Here is a 14,552-nt window from a genome sequence, read left to right as displayed (position 1 = left end):
CAGGTCACCCCCTATTTCCCCCGGTATTCCCCCTTACCTGTCCGGTCGCAGCGCTGATCCCCCGCGGCCCCCTCCTCCTTCACAGCAGACGCCGTGTGCGGTCACATGAGCAGAGCAGCTGACAGCCAGCACTGTGTTCAGAGAGCTGTGCTGGCTGCTCGCACTTTGCAGCTGTGACCCGGGAAGAGTGGGTGCAGATTTTTGGCACCCACTCTCCTCAAATGGAGGGTCTGCCCTCCTAGAAAATGGGGGATACGTTCCCTGAACGTGCCCCCATATTCTAGAAGGTCCAGAGCCGACGTGGGACGTCCAAATGGATTTCTGCGGACCCATTTTTTTTCAAATTTTTTGATTAAATTGGTGAACGAGGGAATGATTTGGGGAGTGTTTTTTCTAATAAAAATTTTTTTGTCATTTTTTTTTGCTTTTGTTTACTGTCAATTAGTTATGTCTGGTATCTGATAGACGCCGTGACATCACTAATTGCTGGGCTTGATGCCAGGTGACATTACACATCTGGTATCAACCCCATTTATTACCCCGTTTTCCAACGCACCAGGGCGCGGGATGAGTTGGGGTGAAGCGCCAGGATTGGCGCATCTAATGGATGCGCCACTTCTGGGGCGGCTGTAGCCTGCTATTTTTAGGCTGGGAAGAGTCCAATAACCATGGCTCTTCCCACCCTGAGAATACTAGACCCCAGCTGTCAGCTTCACCTTGGCTGGTGATCTAATTTGGGGGGACCCCACGTTATTTTTTTTTTAATTCTTTATTTATAAATAAAAAAAAAGCCTGGGGAGCCCTCCAAATTGATCACCAGACAAGATGAAGCTGCCAGCTGTGGTTTGCAGGCTACAGCTGTCTGCTTTACCTTGACTGGCTATCAAAAATAGGGGGGACGCCACGCCATTTTTTTCATTTTTTTTTTTGGATAAATACTAAGCTAGGCACCCTTTAGTGCCACATGAAAGGTACTAAAGGTGCCAGCTTAGAATATGCAGGCGGGTGTGGGACGTTATATATATTTGACATCCATTCATCCATTGACGCTTTTTTGGCATGGTGCCCACAATCAGGTTTTGCAGTGGTTTGGGTGCTGAGTGTTTTCCCTGCGTCCATAACGCTGCGTTGTGCAGTAGAAGCACAGTAGAAGGATTTTTGGAGATCCCGTGCCCACTGTGCTTCTTTTCTCCACAGCATAAACTGACCGGTGGCGTGGCTTCCCGAGCCTCAGCATGTCAATTTATGCTGTGGAGACGAGAGTGCTCTCTGCAGGTAGAATAGAGCTCCACAGCAGCCTGAACCCAAATCGTGGGCATGGCCAGCTGCGTTCTCCCGTGGACAACACTCACATCTCTGCAGGAAGGCGGGCACTGTGTACTAGACGCCGTGTCGCTGGATCACGGCCACATAGCCTAAAAGTGAGAATATTGTTGCTACAGCAACATTTTGGGTGAAGTAGCTGTGGATTGAAAAATGCTTAATATACTCCTGAATAAAATCCTTGAGGGGTGCAGATTCCAAAATGGGGTCACTTGTGGGGGTTTTCTGACGTAAAGGTACCCAAGGGGCCCTGCTAATGTGACATGGTGCGCGAAGTTTATTTCAACTTTTCCAAAATTTAAATGGTGCTCCTTCCATTCCAAGCCCTCCCATTTATCCAAACAGAATGTGGAGAAGGAAATGACATCACAGTTTTTTTTTTCCAAAGGTCTGTGTTCAACCAACTTTATTAACACTGACAAGTCTTAAAAAACGCACCTAAAAACGTATGGAAAACGCATGAAAAACGCATGGAAAACGCATGAAAAACGCATGCGTTTTCGATGCGTTTTTCTCAAAAAGCATTGTTTACAATTCTCCCCTCTGCCAGAGGGTGCGTTTTTTTCCGCGCTGAAAAAAAAGCAACGTGTGCACATAGCCTAATACTTAGGGACATGGTGTGAATTAAATAAGAACAAAAAATGGCCTCTTATGACCTGGTGACAGGTGCTCTTTGAATGGTTTCTCTTGTAATTAAAAGGTACTGTATATTATGTGTCATATGTTGACTTGTATTGGGAGGAAATAGGAAAAATGGAAACCAAGAAAACTAGGTGGCTGTTAAAACTCTGAATGGTGTAGGAAGACTAAGTTTCATAGAATTTTTTCTTTTAATCCATGACATGAAAATAAGGTTAGTAATATAAATTTCATTACAAAATCATCAGTTTTATTCAAATTATTTAATGCAAAAAACAACAGCTAAAAGTACAATATCCAGCGTTTTTTATGACCTCCATGATTTTTAAGGACAGCACCAATCTTAGCATGGAAGGAAAAATTTGGCAACATATCGCAACATCTATTTTCCATTTTTCAAGAAGGGCCTCTTTTATAGCGAAGTGAGAGTAGCATTTTCTCCTTTTCTATAGATCAGTACATCTGTGAATTCATGATACCATAAATGAAATGTATCTCCCCAACATCAGCAGTACTCATGCAGCCCCACATAAGGACACTGCCACTACCAGGATTCACTATAGGCACCATTTATTTTTCTTTGTACTCCTCACCTTTGCAACACTATAAAAGTTTGAACCCATTAGTTCCCCAAAAATTATCTTGGTCACATCACTCCAATAGCGTCACAGAAGTCATCATATTTCTCAGCATGACCCCTGGCAAATTACAAGTGGGCTTTTTTGGGTATGGGCTTTAGGAGAGGCTTCCTTCATGAACGACATCCATGCATGCCATTCCTCTACGGTGTACACCATATTTAGCAAACTGCAGTGAGCTTCTTTCGATTTTCTTCAACCCTTCTCATGAGAAGACTCTCCAATTTATGTGTTAACTTTTTTGGTCAGCATGGATGTGTCTGTGAGAGGGTTGCAGTTCCATGTTTGTGAAATGTATGTATTAGTTTTGTTATAACATTATGACTGATAAGTAAAGCCTTGATCATCTTCTTGTAGCCTTCACCTTAACTGCTCCTAAGACTTTAATTGGAGTATACCTATTTTCGCAACATGGTCTTGAATTAATTTCTTAGGAAAATAGCTTTTTTCTGTAAAAAATAAATCTTGTTGCAGTGTATGACCCGCATATGTGGGAGTATTTTGTAGTATAGTATCCCATAGAAAATGTTGATTCTGAAAGGAAGCTAAAGCTTTTTTTTAAGAAATGTGTTGAGGTGTTCTCATTTATGCAAAGCACTAAAAGTCAATCAATATTTTCAGTACAGTGTGTATATGGACACCACAAGGATGTGCTCAGATATGGCCAAATTGTGAGCTAGAGTGTATGAACTTTTTTTTTTATTTCACATCCAGCTTTATAAGAAAATAACCTAGAAAGTCTTTCTATTTAAACGACCCAATTTCCACCTTCCTAAGCTAGACTCTTGCCATTTATATTTATGGCTAGGCTAATTTTATCAATTAAAAACTCTCGAGCATCCTTATGGATTCCTTTAATAATTTTTTTTCTCTATATTTATTCATCACAATTGAAACGTTTATCTCATAGCATCTTATTTCTCTTTTTGTTTTCTTTTTTTTTTCTTATTTATTATTTTTTATTTCCTTCTATATGCTATTCATCTAAATATTGGTGTTCTTAGTAACTTTTAGTTTTTTTATGTACTTCTTCAAAGCTACATCCAACAAAACTATTGTATTATGCAGCAATGAGCACTAAAATAAGTGGCTTTTCTGACAAATTAGGTGGTAAACTTGGTTTGAGGGTTGGCCCCCAAGAGTGCAATTTTGTATCTTTCATTGATGCAAGGTATGCTTCATTTACACCATAAATGAGATAAGGCCACCACACACACAGTATTAAATTAATAGACAGTGTGAATGGGACCATCCAGATAGCTAAGCAAAACAGGCACATGCCCAAAATAAAAGTTCTAATGTCCAAGATTTAATGTGCACATCCAAAATAAACTAACTGAAAAAAGTTTACTTCAGCAGCAAAAGATAAAATAAATGTTCTTAATGATAAACTTTGCAAGTTCAATTCAAAAATAGTCCTTTTTACTCCTAAGTTGAAATTCTACTTTCAGTCAAGCAGAGAGCACACTGTTCGCTGGTAGCTTGCCTTTACGGGAAACTGTCACCAGGTTTTTGCTACCGCATCTGGAAGCAGGATAATGAAGAGACAGTGATCCTGATTCCAACGATGTGTCACTTGTGTGGCTGGTTGCTATATTTATAAAAATCTGTTTTCTTTGCTGCAGAACTAGCAGTTATTTGAATGTTGAGCCCTATAACCCCACCCACAGCACTGATTGGCAGATTTCTGTCCATGTACTGTGTACACAGAAAGCTGCCAGTCAGTGGTGGGGCGGGATTATACAGAGCTCATGAATATGCTGGACTATCTGGCAGCAGACTAAGTAGTCTCTGTCTCTACATTATGCTGTTGTCGGATTCGGTTGCAAAAACACTTGACAGAATACTTTTAATCAATCATGATTAGTCCCACCTGAAGCTTCTGGTCAGGTAGATTAGACCTTCCCACCCCGACTCTTAGAGGCACTTTGCACACTACGACATCGCAAGCCGATGCTTGCGATGCCGAGCGCGATGGTCCCCGCCCCCGTCACAGCTGCGATATCATGGTGATAGCTAGCGTAGCGAACCTTATCGCTACGCCAGCTTCACATGCACTCACCTGCCCTGCGACGTCGCTCTAGCCGGCGACCCGCCTCCTTATTAAGGGGGCGGGTCGTGCGGCGTCATAGCGACGTCACACGGCAGGCGGCCAATGGAAGCGGAGGGGCGGAGATGAGCGGGACGTAAACATCCCGCCCACCTCCTTCCTGCCGTATAGCTGGCGTGAGCCACAGGACGCAGGTAGATGTTCCTCGCACCTGCGGCTTCACACACAGCGATGTGTGCTGCCGCTGGAACGAGGAACAACATCGTAACATCTGTCATTTCCAAAAATGACCGACGCTACACCGATGATACGATTACGACGATTTTGCGCTCGTTAATCGTATCAAAAAGGCTTTACACACTACGATATCGCCTGCGACGCCGGATGTGCGTCACTTTCAATTTGACCCCACCGACATCGCACCTGCGATGTCATAGTGTGCAAAGTGCCCCTTAGTCACTCCTAAACCTAGGCCCATATTCCAGTTAAATTACTCATTGACATATCATCACTAGTTATAACATTTCCAGGACTGGCTACACAAAGTCATAAAACCTCAATGAACCAAGTGCTAACTCCTTTGGTTCTATTGAGAATGAATGGAGTGTAGTTACCCTTGTTCGACCTTGAAGCCCTTCAGATGTGATTGTTCTCAAGAACGCTGAAATCCAAATGGTCAAAACCCAAGCCATGAGAAAGTTATCCTCAATCTTAAAGGGAACCTGTCACCAGATTTGGTGACTATAAGCTGCGGCCACCACCACCGGGCTCTTATATACAGCTTACTAACATGCTGTATATAAAAGCCCAGGCCTCTGTGTAGAACGTAAATATGACTTTATAATACCCACCTAAATGGTCAGTTCGGCGCAGACTGGACAAATGGGTGTCTCCTTTCTCCGGGTGTGGCACCTCCTCTTTCAGCTATCTTTGTCCTTCTTCTTCTGAAGCCTGTATGCATGACGCTACTACGCCATTCACACAGGCCAGCTTTGAGGTCCTGCGCAGGCGCACCTTGATCTGCCCTGAGCAGGGCAGATCAAAGTATTGTAGTGCACCTGCGCAGGACCTCAATGCCGGCACGTGTGCATGACGTAGGGCGCGTCATGCACCCAAGCTTCAGAAGGAGGACAAAGATGGCCGAAAGAGGCGCTGGTACCGGAGAACGGAGGCACCCATTCGACCAGTCTGCACCGCACCGACCGAAGACTAAAGGGTGCTTTACATGCTGCGACATTGCTAGCGATCTCGTTAGCGATGTGACACACCAGATCGCAGATGCGATCTGCCGAGATCGCACATAGGTCGTTTTTATAGCGCCAGTCACATGTGCGATCTTATCAGATCGCATCTGCGATCTGGTGTGTCACATCGCTAACGAGATCGCTAGCGATGTTGCAGCGTGTAAAGCACCCTTAAATGTCTTCTCCAGCTGCCATCCACCACCTTGCTTCACGCTTGTTTATTATAGGTACATGGTCTGTATGTATAAATATATATATATATATACCATGTAACAGTGATCAACAATTAGTGACTATATGACGTTAATTACAGCTACACACGCTAAAAATGTGCTCAAATTTGCATAAGCCCACCATCTGCAAGGTAACTTAATCGAAGATGGGAACCTGATTCTACAGACTTAACTATTCAGGTGCATAGGCCTCAAAAGAACTGGGGAAGACCAAAATCCAGATATACCTTGCTCTTATTTTACACTATGTGCACTCCCATAATGTCCAGGGCTTGTAGTTCAATCATTTGGAGATATGGACCCCCAGTTTTTCAGAATCTTTTTTTCATGATTGACCAAACTGAACCATATTTTGGGTAGGAGTAGTTAGAAGATTTTATTAAATGGTGTGACTGTCACGCTGGAGATTGGGAAGTCCGAAAGAACATCAGGACACTGGAGTTCAGACCTACGGGCGTCTAGTGCACTACAAAAAACACAACAAACAAGGGGAACTGTTGTGATTCAGGGACCGTGGAGGATCAAAAAGTGCGGACACCCAAAAAGTAACCAGAGTGGCTGGAACCTTAACGAACTGCAGACCTATCTCGACACAGCCGGAGAAATAAATATTCTTACAGATAGAAATATAAGAAAAGCTAATCTGCCTCTGAGCAATCCCCAAAGATATAGATAGTCCCCCCCACATGTAAAGACTACGGTGATATAGCAAAACACAATACAAAGCTAGAAAACAGATTCAGCAAAGATGAGGCCCAAACTATCTTTATAGGAAAGGATAGGAAAGAGCACTTTCTGCAGCCGTAAAAAAATCTCAGCACACCTGACATGGAAAAACCCTGAGACCACACGGCCTCTCTCCCATGATATCAGTACTCTGATGTTACTGGGATCCAAAAACACTAATATAGATGAGGGACTGAATTTAATACCAAGCATGACAAAACACAATACATTGCAGAATCATGGAGCTAAATATACAAACACTCCCAGCAGGGAAGGATCCAATTTCACCAGGAACTCTAGACAGACAAAATAGGAATCAAGCAATAGTATCAAAACAGAAAAAAAAACAAGAAAGTGGAAACAATAAGCAGAGGTACAAAGACCAACTTATCTTGAGAGGAGTTCTGGTAGATAGCAGGGCTGGTTTCAGAATGTCCTTAACACACAGGAAATCATTTGAGCACCGGCAAGTAACAGGAGAAAACTACTCAGTTATATAGTCCCAATCTGAAAGGCCTGATTGCCAGTCCTCCACAGGTGTGTGGCTCTCATACCACAAGTCAACTGCACCGCCAGCACTGACCACAAGAGGGAGCCCCAAACTGGAAAATGTATTCACAACAGGGGACAATGGGCCACGTTTAGAACGGTTGGCCTTGCAGATAGTGAGGGGGTGAGGGAACACCTCTTGAACTCACCTTAAGCTGTTACTGGAGCTCCCTAGCGTCCCTATACGGGGTGTTTCAACCCTTCGACGAGCCCTAATCCCTCACTAGCCCTGCAATCACCCTAGCTAGTGAAATGCCCGGCGGGAGACACTATTCCGACCACTGCACTAATAGATACGAAGGAGAAGGAAGGACATACAGAGAGGTAAACAGAAGCACACCATCTCCTGTTCTAGAGAAGCACACCATCCCCTTTTCTAGATACCATGTAGTTACTACTAGAGGGCAGGTTGATGGGTTTTTTAATAAGTACCGCAGAAATGGTAGCGCTCAGGCATTTGGTTTCGCAAAAACTGCCCCAACTGACTACCTCACGTGGCTGCCATTCAATCATAGGGTTATGCCTCTTTAACCAGGGAAGGGGCAACATGATGGGAGGGGGCAGGTAAAATGTTCACTATGCACCGAGCCCACTCGCAGGTTGATGTTAGGCATAGTATGGGTGAACTCTCTCTAGCTGAGAGGAGTCGATAGCCTGGATGAGATTTTGTCAGTGCACTACGAGTCATTCCCCAAGCCTGAGCAAGGCAAGAATCCACCAAATTAGCACTGGCTCCACTGTCCACCAGCACAGAGATAGTCTCAGATTTTCCACCAAAAACCACCTCAGCCATAATTGTGAACTGGCTTCCCTCTACGCGACCAGCAGGATGCGGCTTATTACCAGTGGCCCCTGCTTTGGACTTAACGGACAGGCCCCAATGTAATGACCCTTATCCCCACAGTAGAAACATGCCCCAGACCCGCGACAAACCACAAGCGATTCAATCTGCTGGGTTAGCTCCCCCTAACTGCATGCGTTCGTCAGCTTGCACTAGTGGGAACTCCTCCCTGATGAGAATGATGGAGAGGGTCCTAGAGGGTCTCTCCCTGAGGCGTTTGTCCACTCTGATAGCAAGTGCAATGGCGGCCTCCAGCGACTCCAAAGCGACATATTGAACCAGGGAGTCCCTAAGCCTACCTGAGACCTTGTCAGTTTTCGAGAGACGGCCCAGGATTGGGTATCTCCTCACAACAGAGGGACAACAATCCCCACTCTCTGTTCCTCACAAGGAATAAGGCCGAAGCCTGAAATATAGTTTACAGGCTTGCCTGAAAACTAAAAAAGTATTACTTCCACCAGAAAACCTATCTGGGAGGGCAATCTTGGGTTATGGCTGTGTATGGGTGTGACCCAAGATCAGGAACCCAGCAATTTGTTGCAGCTGCTGCACTACTTGAGAACACAGCTCTGTATCGTCCCGCGAGAGGGTCGACTTCAGGTGTGCAAGAGCTGCAGCCTGAGCAATACTGATTCGGGAAATAAATTTAAAGGGAACCAGTCAGGTCCCATATGCATTCTGACCTACAAGCAGGGTGTTGTGTGGCCTAGAAACCTTTTCCCGCAGCCTTGTTATCCGGGTGCCTGCTTGTCGGCTTCAGACGTGCACTGCGCATGCTCAGAAGACTCCTGCAGTTCTGACCATGCACAGAGCGCATCTGAAGCTGAGAAGCAAGCACCCGGATAACAAGGCTGTGGGAATAGCATGCGCGGCATCTCAAGGGGCTGACTGTGACCGCTGCTCATGTAAATCCATGGTATCACACCCACAGGGGCGTGATACCATGGAAAGCATGCAAATGCCCACGTGGCGATGCAACGCACAGGGGGCTAGCCCCTCTAATCATTTACATAGGGAACACGTAAGTTATAAAACTTTTTTTTATACATTCATATTACAACACGGTGATTGGTAGGAAGGGGTTTTTAGGCCACACATCACTCTGCTTCTAGGTCAGAACGCATATGGGACCTTACAGGTTCCCTTTAAGGGCTGTTGATTATGTCAAGCTTTTATGTCAAGAACTTTTACAACAGTAGGCCTGCAGCTAGGGAGGAGGGTGAGGGGACATCTCCTGAACTCACCTCAAGGTGTTACCAGAGTTCCCTAGCGTCCGTATATGGGGTGTTTCAAACCATCGCTGAGTTGGATACCTAATCCTTCACTAGCCCTGCAAACACCCTGGTTAGTGAAATGGCCGGCGGGAGAAACTAGTCCCACCGCTGCCCTAATAACCATGGAGGGAAAGAAAGGATAGACATGGGGTTAAACAGTAGGATACATACACAAAAATCCATAGCTGCAGACAGATGCCAAATTAGAAATGGAATGGACACAGGACAATTGACCAGCAGCTGCTTTCACCAGGATGGTGAGCGTAGAATGAATTCTAGCAACAGTAAGCAGTGCTGGGAAAACCCCACTATTTAAACCTAAAGCGGCATGGGCTCAAAGCAGCTACAACTGATCTGCACTGCTATTAGCTGCTAGCAACCAAACTGACATTAACTCATAACGCACTAACAGAAAGGAAACTGTCTAAATTAGGAGTCTAGATGGTAAAGAGAGGCTCCCGTCAAAAACCTGTCACTAGTCTCTAAAAATAGGGAGACCATGACAGTGATGAATTTACATTATTAAAAGCCAATATTTTGCTAAAATGGTGATCAATTGTATTATGCACAAATATATAAATCACCTGCATGAAAGTGATACCTACAAAGTGGTTGAGTTTTTCTCACCTTTTTCTCGTTCTAGATTCTTTCTCAGAACTGACACTTAGGCATAATGCTGCACATTAATTACCAGATATCAGTATAGAAAATATAATGTAACCCCAATCCTTCCTGTGTTATGACAGGATAATTGCATTATGTATAACATAGGATGTGTTATGGGAAGCCTGGGTATACCGAACCAAGGTCCGCATCCGGCAGGCACAGGAGAGCCCTGCATCAACCTAGATGTTTTCATGTTCAGTCAATAGCTGACAGCAGATGTAGTTTAATTCTGAGTGATGTCAGCGTGAAGGAATTTTTGCAAGGAGCCTTCAGGTATTCAGTGGTTCAGGTATTCAGTTTGTGTTCATAACAAGTAGTTAAGCATTACAATTCTAATCCTCCACTTTGCCGTGATTCTGGAATATTTTCTTGTTAGAATAAAATGGGCCATAGACAGCTGTACTAATTTTAATAGAAGGCTACCCTTGTTATTTCTGACCTTCATCTCTGTAGTTATTTGGGTGCCCCGTCTCAATCTTGGACTGTTTTTTACAGCAGTTGTGCCTCTTACACTCAGGTATGAGTGTATCATGTAGTATGTGCTTTAGATTTTTTCATACACCCCGGTCTACTGTTTTATACTGTTATATGGATTGCTGTGAATATATAATATTACACACAAAAGGTAGAGGCTGACGTGCTCTGTAAGTAGATGAAGGTATTTATTCTGTCACACATCAGTTATGGTCCTTTATACTGTATTGTATTCTGAATATCAGCCGTTCTCAAGGATTAAAGCTGTCCCATTTGGAAGGCATGCATTATTTTTGTTTTTACGCTTGCTGGAGCATGTTATCTCCCCAAGTGTAAAACTTCGATGAGGGATAAAACAAGGCCGTCTTTCACCAACGTTTCATTGATTGATGCTGGAAAATCACATTTTTAGTCATGGAAAACCTTGCAGAAATTCAATAAGTACAGTAATCATTCAACATCCCCAGTATCCAATATAAACTCATGTTATACTGATCTGGATTTTTCATTTTCTTAAAATACATAAATCTCAACACATAGTAAAACTTATTTTCATGAGATTGTAGCTTTCCCCTTTATTTATATAAAGTTGATTGATTTGGGTTTTTTTTTAAGAGTTATATGGATTATTAACTTGGGTATCGTTTATTGTCATAAAATTGTATACAGGCCCCCATATATATTAGATTAAAATCAACCAAAGCTGCCGATATTAACATTGTCCGGCATTCTAAAGTGTATGGGGGCTCTTTGTATCCTCCCCGATAGAGGATGTTGAGATAAGCCACCTCTACCATAGGAATCTGGCCTCAATAGAGCTGAGCAATCCTGTGTAAAAGGGAATCAGGGGCGATAGCTGCCAATCAAAGTATCATTCATCTCATAGCTATCCAATGTGTATGGGAGTCTTCAGCCTTGTTCCTAAAGCAAACAGTATTGTCAGATTTGTTGGTGTTGTTCATTATATCCCATTATAGTATAATTTCCATAATGTCCAGCTAAATGGACCATGTAATTATAAAGTTACAGTTAGAGCCAGTCAGCAAACAATGGCAATGTATATCATGCATTGCTTAATGATCAACTGATGAATAACTCCTACTGAAATTCTGTAATATTTTAGCTAATGTGTTTTCCCAATTGAGAGGTAAACTGAGATCTGACAAATCAGTTATGACATAAATAACCTATGACTATGTTCATCAGACATCCATAGATTAATAAAACGTGGCTTCCTAATATATTATAAGATTATTATATATCCTATTATGTATGAAAGGAGTTTTTACAGTCAGAGCACTGAAACTAGAGAATGAGCAGGTAGTAATTAGAGATGAGCGAATCTTTGCAGGTACGGTTCGCCAGGTACATTCGAACCTTAAATAAGGTTGAACCGAACTTCAATGGAAGTCAGTAATTGGGCAGTTTGTATCTCCGCTCACATGTAGCCAGTCATAAACAAAACACTTCCAGCGGGAGGATGGACTGGGTTTTCCAAATTTTTTTAAGTTTGTTTGTGTGTCTACATTACATCAGATCACACTGATTTTACCCCAAATGTGAGCTGTACAAACACTGCACGCGGCTAGGACACAGGACTGAACATCACTCTTACCCAAACACAGCACTGCTTGTTTGACTGGTTTGCCCTTGTAACTCACTCGAACTTTAAACGCAAACTTGTTTTTTTTTTTAAACTTGGTTTCCGAACCCGAATCTCAAGTTTGCTCAGCTCTAGTAGTAATAGCAGTTATTATCATAGCCTTCAAAAAGCTGCAGATGCTTATCTAATGACTAATGGAATTGGGGTTTTAATGAATTTATTATTTAATGATCATAAACTAATGTGAAAAGTATTGAACTTGATTAAGTTTAAAACATCTGTCTTTTTTCAAGCTAAGCAATAAAGTAATCTAATAATCTGTGTAAAACTGTATCCTGGGCTATAAAAAAAAGAAAAATTTTATTATTTTTTTGTTGTTTTTTTAGATTATTGTTTTTGTTTTTTTCTTGAGCAAATTCAAAAAGCAAATAGCCTGAGATTCCATAGTCCAAGATGTAGAAGAGTTAGCCAAATATAGTGGTAGTCATCATCCAATTTTAATTTGCTAAATTGTAATCAGTTCTTAATGAAGGCCAACATCTTTAGTTAGTGTTGGACTCTCCCCAGCCCCAGCAAAGCCCACACAAACATTAAGCATTTCAAGCATGCAGTTTTCATGTCAAATTTAATACATGAAATGTTCATGTAAACATGGCTTATCTGATAAGAAAACAGCTGAAGTCTCTTATCAGATGCCAATTGCAAGCTCTTCCCAAAAATAGAAGTCAGCAGAAATCTGAATTCAGCAAAGCAAAAACCAAATCTGTATTGCATTAACAGTATATAGAGAATCAATTGTATGCGCTACTTCCGTCCATTCATACGTATGTGGTAGATGCATTTATGTTAATCAGCCATGCCTCGAAAGTGCAAACCTCTTCTCACGGCTCTTCCATATGGATTTCATTCACCACTGAATGCTGTATCTGTGTGATAGGCTTTGGCATTAGGGGTGTGAATGCTGAAGTTTGCCTACCGTGTTTGTATATATTGTGGTTTGGAAGTAGTGTACTTCTATTTTGTGCATCTTTTACAAACCCCTGGGTGTACAGCATTCTACTGTAGTTGTCTCTTATTGATTTGGTTCATCATACCAGAAAGTGGGGCACTTTGCAACTCATACTATGTAAGTTCCATAATAAAAGGTTGGACCGGGACCTTCATATTGATGATCAATTGTTAAGGGTACTTTACACGCTGCGACATCGCTAACGATTTATCGTCGGGGTCACGGTGTTTGTGACGCACATCCGGCATCGTTAGTGACATCGCAGCGTGTGACACGTATGAGCGACCTTCAACGATCACAAAAGTGGTAAATATCGTTGGTTTTGGTAAGGTCGTCCAAACACCAAATATCGTTGTCTGATCAGTAGCGATGTTGTTCCTCATTCCAGCGGCATCATACATCGCTATGTGTGACACCGCAGGAGCGATGAACATCTCCTTACCTCCATCCACCGGCAATGAGGAAGGAAGGAGGTGGGCGGCATGTTCCGGTCGCTCATCTCCTCCCCTCCTCTGCTACTGGATGGCTGCCGTGTGACATCGCTGTGACTCTGCACGAATCACCCCCTTAGAAAGGAGGCGGTTTGCCGGCAACAGCGACGTCGCAGGGAAGGTAAGTATGTGTGACGGGTGTTAGCGATGTTGTGCGCCACGGGCAGTGATTTGCCTGTGATGCACAACCGACGGGGGCGGGTAGGCTCGCTAGCGATATCGGCGTGTAAAGTACCCTTTAGAATAAGTCATCAGTACCATATGTTTAGAGGGCTGACTCTTGGAACTCCCACTTATCAGCTGTTAGCAGGTCCGAACATGGCTGGATGTATATAGTGAGCAAGGCTGGACCTCCACTACACAATACCCTGTTTAGTGGCCGTTCTCAATACTGCAGCTCAGCTCCCTTGTAAGTAACACATCTTGCTTGTTACGGATATGTTTTTACCTACCGGTACATGGGTCTTTGTTTTTTTTTACAGTATATTCTTTGGCTGATCTAAAGTAATTGAAGTACCAGTGACACATTTGGGGTCTGTTGTTTGTAGTTTTTGTATTCAAAAGAAGTCAAGTTGCTTTGATGGATCAGTTGCATGACGGATCCAAACAGTCACTGACTGACCCCATTGGCTTTAATGTCTGTCGTGAAACCCCTGAAGTCCCACTGCTGTGAGCAGAGCCTGACATTAGCTTTCATCGGATATCTAAACCTGTCACTCAATGACCCAGTGATGAATTAAAAAAAAAATGTGTTGATGACAGAAATAATGAAGATTGATGCATCTAAAATGA

At 43.0% G+C, this 14,552-nt stretch overlaps 1 protein-coding gene across 1 annotated transcript in view; it reads left to right on the top strand.

Moving 5' to 3' along the window:
* Positions 1–14,552, top strand: part of TBCK (TBC1 domain containing kinase) — a 516,545-nt gene that overhangs the window by 473,931 nt on the left and 28,062 nt on the right. The window lies entirely within an intron of this gene.

This window comes from Anomaloglossus baeobatrachus, chromosome 1 (assembly GCF_048569485.1).
Source record: "Anomaloglossus baeobatrachus isolate aAnoBae1 chromosome 1, aAnoBae1.hap1, whole genome shotgun sequence".
NCBI lineage: Eukaryota > Metazoa > Chordata > Amphibia > Anura > Aromobatidae > Anomaloglossus > Anomaloglossus baeobatrachus.
The sequence above is the reverse complement of the archived record's forward strand: the minus strand, read 5'-3'. Positions and strand labels throughout refer to the sequence as shown.